This window comes from Myxocyprinus asiaticus, chromosome 11, assembly GCF_019703515.2.
Source record: "Myxocyprinus asiaticus isolate MX2 ecotype Aquarium Trade chromosome 11, UBuf_Myxa_2, whole genome shotgun sequence".
Lineage (NCBI taxonomy): Eukaryota > Metazoa > Chordata > Actinopteri > Cypriniformes > Catostomidae > Myxocyprinus > Myxocyprinus asiaticus.
Window position 1 is genome coordinate 34,032,453 of NC_059354.1, and position 12,548 is coordinate 34,045,000.

Consider the following 12,548-nt stretch of genomic DNA (forward strand, 5'->3'; position numbering starts at 1 on the left):
CACATTCTTTAATGAGCTTTTTTCTTATTTGTATATCCTCTGCAGTGTTAAAGACTTGTTTCTTTCATCTCTCTCTAAAATGTACACATTTATCACTCCCTGTGGAAGTTTTATTATTTCCCCTTGTGACGAGGAGGAGGGCGGGGCCGGGCCATGAGTGCGCACGGCCCGGCCAATCGGGCTAATCAGCCGAGGAGATGAAGGCCAAGCCGGATGCCGCAGTTCCGGAGAGAGGGCCACACGCTGCCGTGCCGGTACCCGCCTCCTCCTTGCCCCTTTGAAACGTGTTACATTCGGCACCAATGTAACACGGTTCAAATGTCACACCCCTCTAAAATGTACTTGCTACTTCCATAAATCCCCCTAAAATAAATAGGTAAAATGCCACCATTGTTGCACACAAAAGCCACAGATACACACACTGTTTATACTGACATACTCAAAACATTGTTATATTTCATCAGACATTCAAAACACAAAGATATACTCTGTCTTCCAGACCTGTGTCATCAGAAGAAAAACTCCACGTTAATACTTATCCATAACCAAATTACCATAGTTTGAACAAGGAGTGAACCCAAATATGCAGCTACATACAGAGACTTGGAATTGTGGCAAAACTGTTACAAAAGGCTAGGCCTCTTAAATTCTAAAATCCAGAATGTCACCATGTCATTATGATCAATTTTACATTCCTTTCTGAGACGTGTTAATTTCTCAAACTGCCAAGACATTTTGCAGCATGTTATTTCCACTTTGGAAGTTTGTTATCTTGGTTCTTTCATTTAGTTATTTATCTATTAAATTCCAAGACATAACTAGTCTTTACCCTATTTGGGCTGATGTGGTTTGGGGTTAGACAAACTGCAAACTCAGGAATTCCTCTATAATGAAGGACAACTTGCACTCATTATTATTGTTTTGTATTTTTTTCTTGACACTGCAGGAAACATTTTTATTTTGTAACGTTTTAGGGGCCATCCAACATTCCTTACTAAATAACAAGATGCCTTATTTATTGCAACCACTGGTAATAGGACCTCTCAGACAAGATGGTGTAAAAAAAAAAAAAAAATATTACTTAAATTAAATTAACAAGTCATATTAACAAAAACTAAAAATACATTAGAAAACATTGATCATATCTCTACAAAATGAAAAACTATATTAATGCAAACTGGGTTATTTAATGCTTATTAAAATGTCTATGGTTAGAATAGCACCTGGCAACATCTATCTAATGTAAAAGGACAATATTTAACAGTATATTTAATTTCCGAAAACAACTCCAGAATGAAACAGGTGGAACAGGTTCCCCTATCTGGGAAGTTCATCTGCCCATATTTTCTCACGATTTTACATCTCACATTAACGTGACCTGAAAAATAATCCCATTATCTGCTATGAAAGATGAGGGAGTGTGTCTTTAAAGGTAATTCAGTCCACAAATGGAAAAAGAGATGTGTGGACTTGTGATGGAAACCTTGGTTGAATTCATTATGGCTTCAGGTACACACAGGAGACTCTGTTTCCTGACAAGGAGACATCAAATCCTCTGACAGTGTAAACAAGGAAAACCTCACTATGGAATAAGAAAGCATTTTATGGCAGTAAATTAAGTATATCAAAGTGGTATATATATTATAGAAATAAAGGCAGTATATTTAACTGTCTGCATGTTTGTATAGACCCTTTAAGAAGCAAGCAGATGTCATTTTGATTAGAGCATATCTATTCTGCTCTTTGTGAACTAGTTCAGAAACTGTTTATCCTTAATTCAAACTCTTGAATGGGCATGTTTGTTTAGTCAGCATGCCCTGCTGATTTTGACAGGCTCACATTCACGTAGAAAGTCATTATAGAAATCTGAGTATTCTAGAACTAGCGTTAAAACTAGGTATTCCGGGTTCACTTTTAGATTTTAGTCATACCAAGAAAGTTTCACATAGACTCGTTAACTTCCTGAACTGTTTAAGGGCCAGTCTGATTATTGGGGAATGGCAGTGCCAAAACATTGTTATGAAGTTATTCTTAAGATTAAGAAGCAGTCATAAAGATCTTAATGAATTTTTATTTTCTAGATTTCTAGAAAGAGTATATAGGATCCATATTTTATTTTTCAAAGAATAGAAACCTTGTCCATTATAGGCTATACATTGCCGTTTCTTCAGCAGTTTTATTTCTTATTTCATTTTCCAGTTTACTCCTGAACTTCCCTTCACCAATTATTACAGTAAATTCACACTGGGGAATATATATAAGCAATATCGTAGGCAATCACAGCAGTGTTGATTTAGGGCCATATGGCATGATTATGAGTGTGATATTGCTTATATACAACAGTTCACTAAACATGTAAAAAAAAAAATAATAAAAATAAATAAATAAATAAAAAATTGGAAAAACTGAGTATGGTCATAAAAAATGCATTTGTGCATGGAACTACTTTCTTAGGCCACGGATCAGAATCTGCCGTTGCTGGTTCAAAACAAATAATGCATCCAAGCCTCTCAAAAACATCACTTTAGAACTAGTAGTATCATGGCTTGGGCTGTTTCTTACATGTTATTGGAGAAACAAGGATGTATGTGTGTGTGTGTGTGTGGGGGGGGGGGGGGGGGAGTGAGAGACAGAGAGAGAGAGAGAGAGAGAGAGAGAGAGAGATGGAGCATGTGCGATCAGCTGTTGATGATGCTGTAGTTTGTTACTCAGCTTTCTGAAGATAATGTCATCTTATTGAAATTCATCCTATTTTGCTCAGTGGAAAAATAGCCGTCCATGCGGGGGTATTCCTCCCTATTTTGAAGTTGCTGGTGCACAAGAGTCATTCACTATAGAAACCGCAATCTCCTCAAGGTGAGTGCCTTGAGTATAATTAATCAGTCTGTTGTGTCTCTCAGTTGTGATGAGCCATTTAAAGTTATTTCCTAGCTTTAGTAGTGTAGTAGTAATACAAGTGATCATGGAGTGCTGTTGAATGTAAACACTGAGTGACGCTGACTCACTTCACGTCACCAACTGGCTCATATTACACACAAAAATGGTCTTTTGCCTCTACCTGCTGGCTAAAATATGTAATGTCACAATATTAAATGTAAAGAGACAGATAGCTCTTAACACATCTGCACTGCTCTTACACTTTAGTTTAGAACAGCACGAACACAAGCTGAGTGATACATACAGTGAAGCGTCCGAGTGCTGATGGTATGACACCATCAGTACTCATGGAACATCTCTCGTCCAATCAGATTCGAGGACCGGAACTAACTGTTTTATATATATATATATATATATATATATATATACACACACACACACACACTGGCAGCCAAAAGTTTGGAATAATGTACAGATTTTGCTCTTATGGAAATAAATTGGTACTTTTATTCACCAAAGTGGCATTCAACTGATCACAATGTATAGTCAGGACATTAATAACGTGAATAATTACTATTACAATTTGAAAACAAATTTGTGTGTCTTGTCGGGCACTTCTCAAGCACCTTACAGTCTAGCTGATCCCACAAAAGCTCAATGGGGTTAAGATCCATAACTCTCTTTTCCAGTTATCTGTTGTCCAATGTCTGTTTCTTTGCCCACTCTAACCTTTTCTTTTTCTGTTGCAAAAGTGGCAGAACACTGACGATCTGACATTTTCTTCTCCATTGCATCCCATAGCTGCTCTATAGGATTTAGGTCAGGGCTCTGGGAGGGCCATTCTAGGACCTTCATTTTATTTTGTGCAAAGTATTCTTTCAATAGGCGGCTGGTATGCTTTGAATTGTTATCCTGTTGAAAGAGCCACTTCTGTGTCTTAAATAATTTCTTTACTGATTTCTGCAGGTTTGCATCAAGAATTTCTCTGTACACTCCAGAGTTCATGATTCCATCAATGAACACAAGCTCACTGACACCACTGTAAGAGAACTCTGACGTTTCCACCTTTCCACAGTACCCTTAGTGCAGTGTGGCTGGAATTATTCCCCTGCCTTTCTCCACACAAATACTCTGCCATCAGATCCATGCAAGGTCAATTTGGACTCATATGATAATAAGTCAGTTCTCCAAAAGCTGCTGTCTTTATGTGCATTTTCTTTTCAATTTTATCCTGGCTTTCTTATTCTTCAAGCTAATGAAATGTTTCCACTGGATTACTCTCCCTATGTACCCATACTCATTGATCCTGTTTCTAATGGTCTACGAACTAAGTTGTATGGTAACTACAATCCTTGCAGCTGTTTCTTGCCGGTTTCTCTTGAATTTACAAAAAAGGATCCTGTCCAATCTGCTGGTTGTCTTTCTGGGTCTGCCTGTGCGCTTTGTTCACATTCACAAGTCCTTCATCTTTTAACTTTCTATACCCAATTGTGTGGATGGAAGATTTTGTTTTTTGCTTATCTGGCAAGAGCACCTATGTTAAAATGTTAGAGTGTTGATGTTCTATTGTGGATGAACTGAAAGATTTGGTGGTTGAAACCTGGAGGAAACTTTCACTACAGCTTTACAGAAACTTGTTGAATCTATGCCTCGACGTTGTCTAGAAGTTCTGCGAATGAAAGGATTGCAAACTAAAAACTAAAACACTTGAACTTGTAATCTTTAAAGAAGCCATTATCAATATTTTTCTTAATTTTAAACCATATATCTGTTGTTTTATAATTTAAAATATAAAAAGGTTATTTTTGTTAAATGTTCTGCTTTAAAGGTGTGCTTATGTTTTCTTTCTTTACAAAAAATGCAAATTGGTTTGATATTTTGTTCTCAAATGCAAAGGAATTCATGCATTTTTAAGTTGATCTTAAGCATCCAAATACTTTTTAGGGCCACTGTATATATACTACATATATATATATATATTTCTTATTATAGATTTCCCTGAAAGACTTGGTATTTTATGTAATTTTGCCTCTCAAGTAAATGTGTCTTGTTTTAAAGATGGTTTTATTATTTTACTAGAAAACAAGACAAAAAATTATTGAGAAAATGATCAAAGAAAATGTGTATGCTTTGTTACTGCCTCTAGAAGACAAAAGATTCCTTAGTATCAATAACGTAAAGTTCACCACATTGTCAAACAGTGCAGTGGAAATCACAATGTAAGCATTTGAAGCAACCAGAGAAACAAACAAATGTCAAAAACATAACTCAATTACAATCTACATTTCTAAGCAGACCGTTTAGATTAGTCAATCTACTGAATGCAAGTTTTAAACTAATCTGACTTGTCTCCAAAAAAAATAAATACAATTTCTCCATGCCATTGTGTGTCAAAACTCACACTTTAGTCTTGTGGTATTTGTAACTATATAACAGGGTTCAGAAACATTTGTTCCATGAAATGCCCCATACATTTTGGTTAATCCCTGTGTCCTTAACTAATCTAAACTGCACCTCAATATAAGTGGGTTGTGCATGTAAAAGGATGCATTCTGCACTATCCAATGGTTCATACAGCGTAGTTCATTCGGGTAGCACTGCTTCATTTCACTTTAAAGGGATAGTTCACCCAAAAATGAAAATTCTCTCATCATTTACTCACCCTCATGACATCCCAGTTGTTTATTAGCCGAGACATTCTTCTCAAATTCTTTGTTTGTGTTCTTCAGAAGAAAAAATAATACACATCTGGGATGGCATGAGGGCGAGTAAATGATGAGAGAATTTTCATTTTTGGGCGAACTATCCCTTTAAGATTTTTTGGTTTGTGACTTCAATTAGGAAGGATTACCATACCTAAAATAAACAAATAAAGCATATATATAGAATTGTCATCGATCCCGTTCTTATCGCATAGGTGCTGATGATTACACTTATGCGCGTGCATAAAGTTGCGACTATATACAGTACCATGCGATTTGATATTACACTGGCAAGTAAATTTGATACATGTTGCCAAATACTCATCTAAGCCTGACACACTAAGACACAGTTTTTGTTTTGCTAAATGGAGAGCTTTTTGGTTACTATTCATTTGTAATGATAAATCTTAATGCAGTGATGCATGCTGTCTGAGACAACTAGGAGATCATTTGGTAACAGTGCCAGTCCACGAGGGCTGCTCAGTCCATTAGACACCATCACTCGTCCTGCCCCTTCTGCTGGATAAAGAAGCACTCGATGCTGTTCTCCCCAGTCTGCCACCAACACCGCCCCATCCTTATCAATGCAGAGGCCCCAGGGACAGGAGAGTACTGGTCCTATACTGGAGCACACACCCAGAATCCGTAGAGTGTCCCATCCTGGTCCTAGAATCTTCACACAAGGCTCCTGCCCTGTCTCGCTGCCTCGCTCAGAAACTGCGATCAGGCCAGAGTTCAAGCATGCTGCCACTAAATAAGGCCTGTGGAAACCAGTCATCACTGTGCGTTCCAATCTGGAGCCAGTTTTAGGTTCAAGTTTCAGTGCAGTAAGTGTACCCTTTCGTATGTCTGCAACAAGGAATTCATCTCTCTGGGTAACTGTCACTCCCCTTGGTGCTTCCAGCTCATCTTGAGGCACTCCTGCAATGTAGGGTCCCCCTCCAAATGTTTGGAGGAGCCGCCCATGCCGACTGAAGATAAGGAGAGCTCTCTCAGCTGCACAGCTCAAAGCAATTAGACCCTTGGCATTAACAGCCACGTCAAAATAATTGCGGCAGCGTCGTGAGGTGCCTCCTGAGTCATTACTCGGCGAAGTCACTTGTTGTAGGACATTGCCATGAGCATCAGTAACCTGGATGCGAGCATTTCCACAATCGACAAGGAAAAGTTGGCCTTGTGGAGTTGCATGAACACCACTGGGCAGCATGAGATCAGCACGTCCTGAGCCCTGTTTACCAAACTGCCAGACAAGACGAACTTCTTCAGGTGCCAATGATTCTGCATCCTCCTCCAGCTCTTGGAAGGCTGGCTTAATTCTCTCTCGCCAGAGCCTGTCATCATTTAAAGAATTCTGCCGCCCTCCTGTAAAGTGGTTCAGCCTGTTCTGAGATGAGCTATCAATAACAGACATAGAGAGTGAACGAGACACTCTACAGGAATGAGTACTATGTTGTTGGGTGTTTTTTTGAGAGTTACCAAAGTTACCATGGCTGGGACAGGATTTAATCTGTGACATCTCACTTTTTCTTTTGAAGCTGGAGCTTGAGAGGGAGGACAGATGACTTTTAGTAACTGTCAATATGTTGGACTGCTCTGCTCTAGTTCCACTGAGAGATCGGCTGCAGTTGGTCAGGTCGACAGTTGATCTGGACAGACGGGCAGTAGGACGTAGTAAATTTGTGTAATCTCTAGGGGAGCTGACAATGAAAGTGTACCCAGAATCCACACTGTCTGCAGGGGATGGGGGCCGATTGTGGGCATGGTCATCTGAGGATGCACTCAACTGAGAATAAGACCTACCACGTAAGAAATGGTTGTTGCTGCCTTGAACAGAGAGGAGCTCTCTGGGGCTCTGTGGAGATAAGTTTGGGTCAAACTGCAATGTTTCTCTGGAAGACCTGGTCTTTCGGGCATTAGAAGACCATTTTTCTTGGTGGTCAGACTGATGCAAGAACAAGCCACCTTGTTCTTGGTGAAACTGCTCTGGAGATGTAGAGAGTTCTCTTTGCCTTCTTACTCTCTGTAAAGAAAACTGTGTGATTGGTCCATTTTGTTTATGCCCAACATCCTCTCCCTCTGTCTCTCCTTGACTAAGTGATGGTACAGCCCAAAAGAGCTCATCTCCTTTGCACTCAGATGAAGGTGATTCACATTCATCCTCCTGTGATGAATCACGTTCACATGGGACTTGTATTGGGGACCTATGATGTAACTGTGTGAATTGAAGTTTTACCTCCTCCCCCGATTCTTCATCACTTCGGGCAGACAAACGGAGTTTCCGGACAACTCTCTGGTTACCACTACTTGATGAGTCCCTTGTCCTTGGCCCAGAGCATAGGCCAGAACTGGTTCCATCAGTTGTGCTCAGTCCTTTTCCACCTACATGACCCTCACTGTGTGCTTCAGTGGTATGGAGGGAACACATTTGTCCCTGCTGCCCACAGCCACCAACAGGAAGATGAACATTGTGGTCTTGTACCTTGATCTCACCAAATGTTACAGTATTTGGTTGAGCACTGGTTTTAAAAGATACACGTTTGAGTGCAAGCGAGATTTCCCAAGACTGGACCAATTCTGACACACTTTTAAGAAGCTGATCCCGCCTCTGATTGCCCTCTCGATCCTTATTACCATCACCACCCATTTCCTTTATTAGTTCTCGGAGTTTGATGACTTTGTACAATCTCTGGTCCACCAATTTTTTTCCAACCCTTAAGGCTGCTGCATTCTCCCTCTGCACCTGTTCCAGTCTGCGCTGTAGATCCCGATGATCCTGTTCTACCCTCTCCAGCAGACGGCGCTCCTCCCTTTGGGCTCCAAGTAGTGCACGATCCACGGCACGACTTACTGTCTGTGCTTCAGCTATTTGTTGCTCTCGCAGCCGTCTGAGGTCTGTCTCACATCTAGCTAAGTCACATAGTGTCTGTGTAGCCCAACATGGTAAGGAAAAGGAAGAGGCTACAGCGCTAGGCTTTGGGTCCTCATGGCCTTCTAAGTCTGACTGTGCTGATGGGCTTAGAGGGGGCTGTGGAGAGGTACTATGGGAGGTTTTGCTGCTCATTGGAGACCCAACAAACATTGCATAGGATTAGGAGAGTTTGCTGAGGCTTTGAGACTGGTATTAAATAAAATGACTTTTCATCATTGCCTATTTTGGACCTGTTAGGAAAGGTTCAGAAAGAGAGAAATTATTACTTGGGTCATTAGAAACAATTAGCTTCTAAATTATTTAGTATGTTTTTAAAAATCAGGTATTTAGCTTAGAAAACGTATTTTTTATAACAAATATGTCTAAAACCACAATAATATACAATTTAAGCACAAAACAAAAGTACAGAGATTGTGAAAGCTCACCAAAAGATCCACTGACAGGTGAAAAATATAACCTGTCTCGCTGCTTAATCGTGTATGTGTGTTACAGTTATATCAGTTTACACACACATTCAAATACAAAATCCAGCTGGAAAGCACCATTGATACTGAGACACATAATCAACATTTCATAAAACATGTTTATGGCTTGTGAAATTTGGTTTAACAGCAGACACATGGCACTTCCACTTGCTGTTTACGCAAAAATAAGCCCTCTTGTCATTTTTGCTTCTCAAAGAGAAATTGCATAGGCATTTTTTGGACATACTCTGGAGCATTTTATTTAGCTCAAGCTGCAAGTAAACTGACAAGTTCATCAGGCTCCAGGAAACTTGAGATAAAAAGATAAATGTAAGGATCAACATGAATTTGATGAGCTATTAAAACTCTCTGGCCTGAAGGGAGTAGCACTAGAGAGAATTTTTGTAGTTTGAGTGGGAGGGTAAACAGCTTTTGGAATTGTTTCCTACTGTCAGATACTCATTTAGTGTTCTGCTGAGAAGGCCTCTGCCCACCAGAATCCATCTCAGAATTCTGCAAATGCCTCATTGAATGTCTCTTATGCACTGCATTCACAATGCAGGTGAACGAGCTCATGTTATACTTATATTTCAGAACAAGACAACTTAATATCAGTGCACTTTTCAGGTTATCATTTTTTAATCCACTCATTACAGATTGTGTAAGCAAAACAAGGAGATATAGTTGACCTGGTGCAACATACATCAAGTGCCATGACAACATATTTTATTCCATTACAGCAATGACAACATATTCTATTGCATTACTTATAATTTGCACAATGCATCAGTACAGTATATACAGTACACACTATGATAATATTGCACAATATATAATACAATATATTATAATTATATTGTACTGTGCATTTAAGTATTTTGTGTGAATGTAGTGCCAGAATGATTGTGGTAAGGTTGTTAAACTGTAAATTATTATCCAAATTATTGCAATTAAATAGTTCATCCAAAAATTAAAAATATGTTATCATTTACTCACACCAATGTTATTCAAAACCCGTATAACCTTCTATCTTCTGGGGAACTCAAAAGGGGGAATTATAAAGTCAGGTGACAGTTGCAAGTCACAGTGCTTTAAAGCTTAAAAAAGGAACCCAACTCTGTCAAGTAGCCCATGCAATTTATGCATAAGTATTCTGAAGAAATACAGTGCAAAATTACATAAATTTCATAATTCTCATTTGTAGGTGAACTATTCTTTTAAGATGCAGTTAAACTCATGATTGCTGCAAATGATTAATACAAAAAATTGAGAATATCCCATTTTTGAAGCTCTGGATACAATTCTCAGAAATATTTAAAATAAAACCGTCGATATTAACATGTTAATGCATTCAATAAAATTAAAATGTTTAATGCTTTGTTTACTTTTTTTAAATGGGGTTAACACATCTACCAATTTGAAATTAGATTCTGACATTTTATTCAGCTTAGTGTGAGTTTGAACACTGGTTGAAATAGGGCAGAACCTTTGCGATGTAAACACACAACAGCGATTATGTGTCAATGGAAGTGATTTAAAAAAAAAAAAACACATCTGGGTTTGTACAAAACAAACCCAGATGTGACTTGACAAAAATAAAGTACTACACAAAAGCACACCAAGTCTTAACTAGCCGCATTCACATGACTCACTGGAGTGAAGCATCAGTGTTTCCCCGGTGCTGCACTGTGCTTTCATTAAGCCTTGTTACGCACTATGATTACCGTACATATTTCATATAAATTATCATTATGTGGGCAGTGCCAGCACTAAAAGCAAACCAAGATGTATTTTTTATCAAAACATAGATAAATATGGCAGAAGCAGTAAGAGTAGTATAGGTAGTATGCCATTGCGATCCAAGTTCTTCTTTGCTGCGCTTTTCATGAGGAGTTCAAAGCGGTGCAAATCACGTGAATGCAGCTTCACAATTACTGTAGCAAAGTGGATAGCCACAGCTGGCAGGCCAGTAAATATTGTGGAGGATAGAGATGTGATGTGCATTACAAAGCATACACAACCTTTGGGGACTAGTTATTTCAATTAGTCAACATCCCACTTAAGGAAACGTTTAATGTTACTTAAATTGGTGGTATTTTAGAGCATTTCTATCTTTATACTGTGGAAGGCTTTGTATGGAAAACATTAATAATATATTTGTGTTACATATTGTTTTGGTTTTCTTTCCTAAGAAGAAGCTAAATGCATTTTGACAAGAAGTATATATAGAGTCAAATTTTAAAATCATTTTTAAAATCAAGATTAAGTGCAATTAAATATTTTAATCAACTGACAGCACTAATTTAAAACAAATCAAACAAGCAGTACAAACAAGCAAACAAACACAAGGCCTTAGAGGTGAAAAGTTGTTTCATCTTACACTTTCATTTTTTTAATTCTTGGAGATAACACCACAATGCAGTCACTCAGCCCACTGTTGTTTGCTGTCGTACTGACTGAAAGTAGGAAACCTTAAGCGGCTTACTTTGGAATTTGATACAGTTTTCTGCCTGGCAGAACACAGTTGCTGAGCAAATTTGAGAAAGAGTGAAAGAAGATAAGAGAACAAAGGATAGTTTTCACTGCCTTTAAATTATTGATGTAGATATATAAGAATTTTAAGATTTTACTTGGTTTGTAAGTGAAAAAAAGTGGTCTTTCCCACTTTACTGATTTGCATGTAAAACATTGACCTTGGCTGACAGATGCTGAGCTGAGAAAAGCGAAGAAACTAAAACTAAAAACTAAAACTGAGGGATCAAGGGAACAATGACTAGATTAAAAAAATAAAAAAATAATAAATAAAAGGGAAATTCAGGGATAGGGAAAGTGTACCAAACAAGCAAATGTGAGTAAAAGAGAGAATATTTCTACCACTGAGGAGATTATTAGCATTTCAAATTCAGTGAGGCAGGCAGTGAACGAAAAAACTGGACAGCTTATATGTGGGAGGCAAAAGACAGACTAAAAAGAAAATGTTATCACAAAACTGAGAAGTGCACTTGCTCTCCCATGCTCATTTACATTCTCACTCTCCAGACTTCTTTCTCTGCTCTTCAAGCCCCTTCAGGCCCAGTATGACATTACACATCAGCACAACACTCTAAATACTTAATTTATGATGGGAAATAAAGCAGTTGAGTGAGTCCAAAGCATGCATGTGTAGTAGGAGGCAGAGAGTTTGAAAAAAATGGAGGCTATTATCAGAGGACATGCCGTGAGAACAATGTTTGACAGTAGTGTGTGCTTACGATGTAAGCTACATGATAAAACAACAGTTGTTTGATTTGGAAAAGGGAAATTTCACCTAACACACACACAATAATAATTAGGAATAATTTAGTAGCAAAATTTCCCCTCATGCAATGTATGTCAACGTTTTAGTATCTTTTCGCTCAGCTATTCACACAATCTGAGACAGCACCTATTCTGTGTAACACTATTTTATGACACTACCTGAAAGGTTGTTCAAGAAAGAGCAGTATAAAGGAAGAGATGTTAGCAAGAAATGTCAAGCAGGAGAATGTATGAAAATATGACATGGGGGATATGATAAATATTATATTATTTACCGTC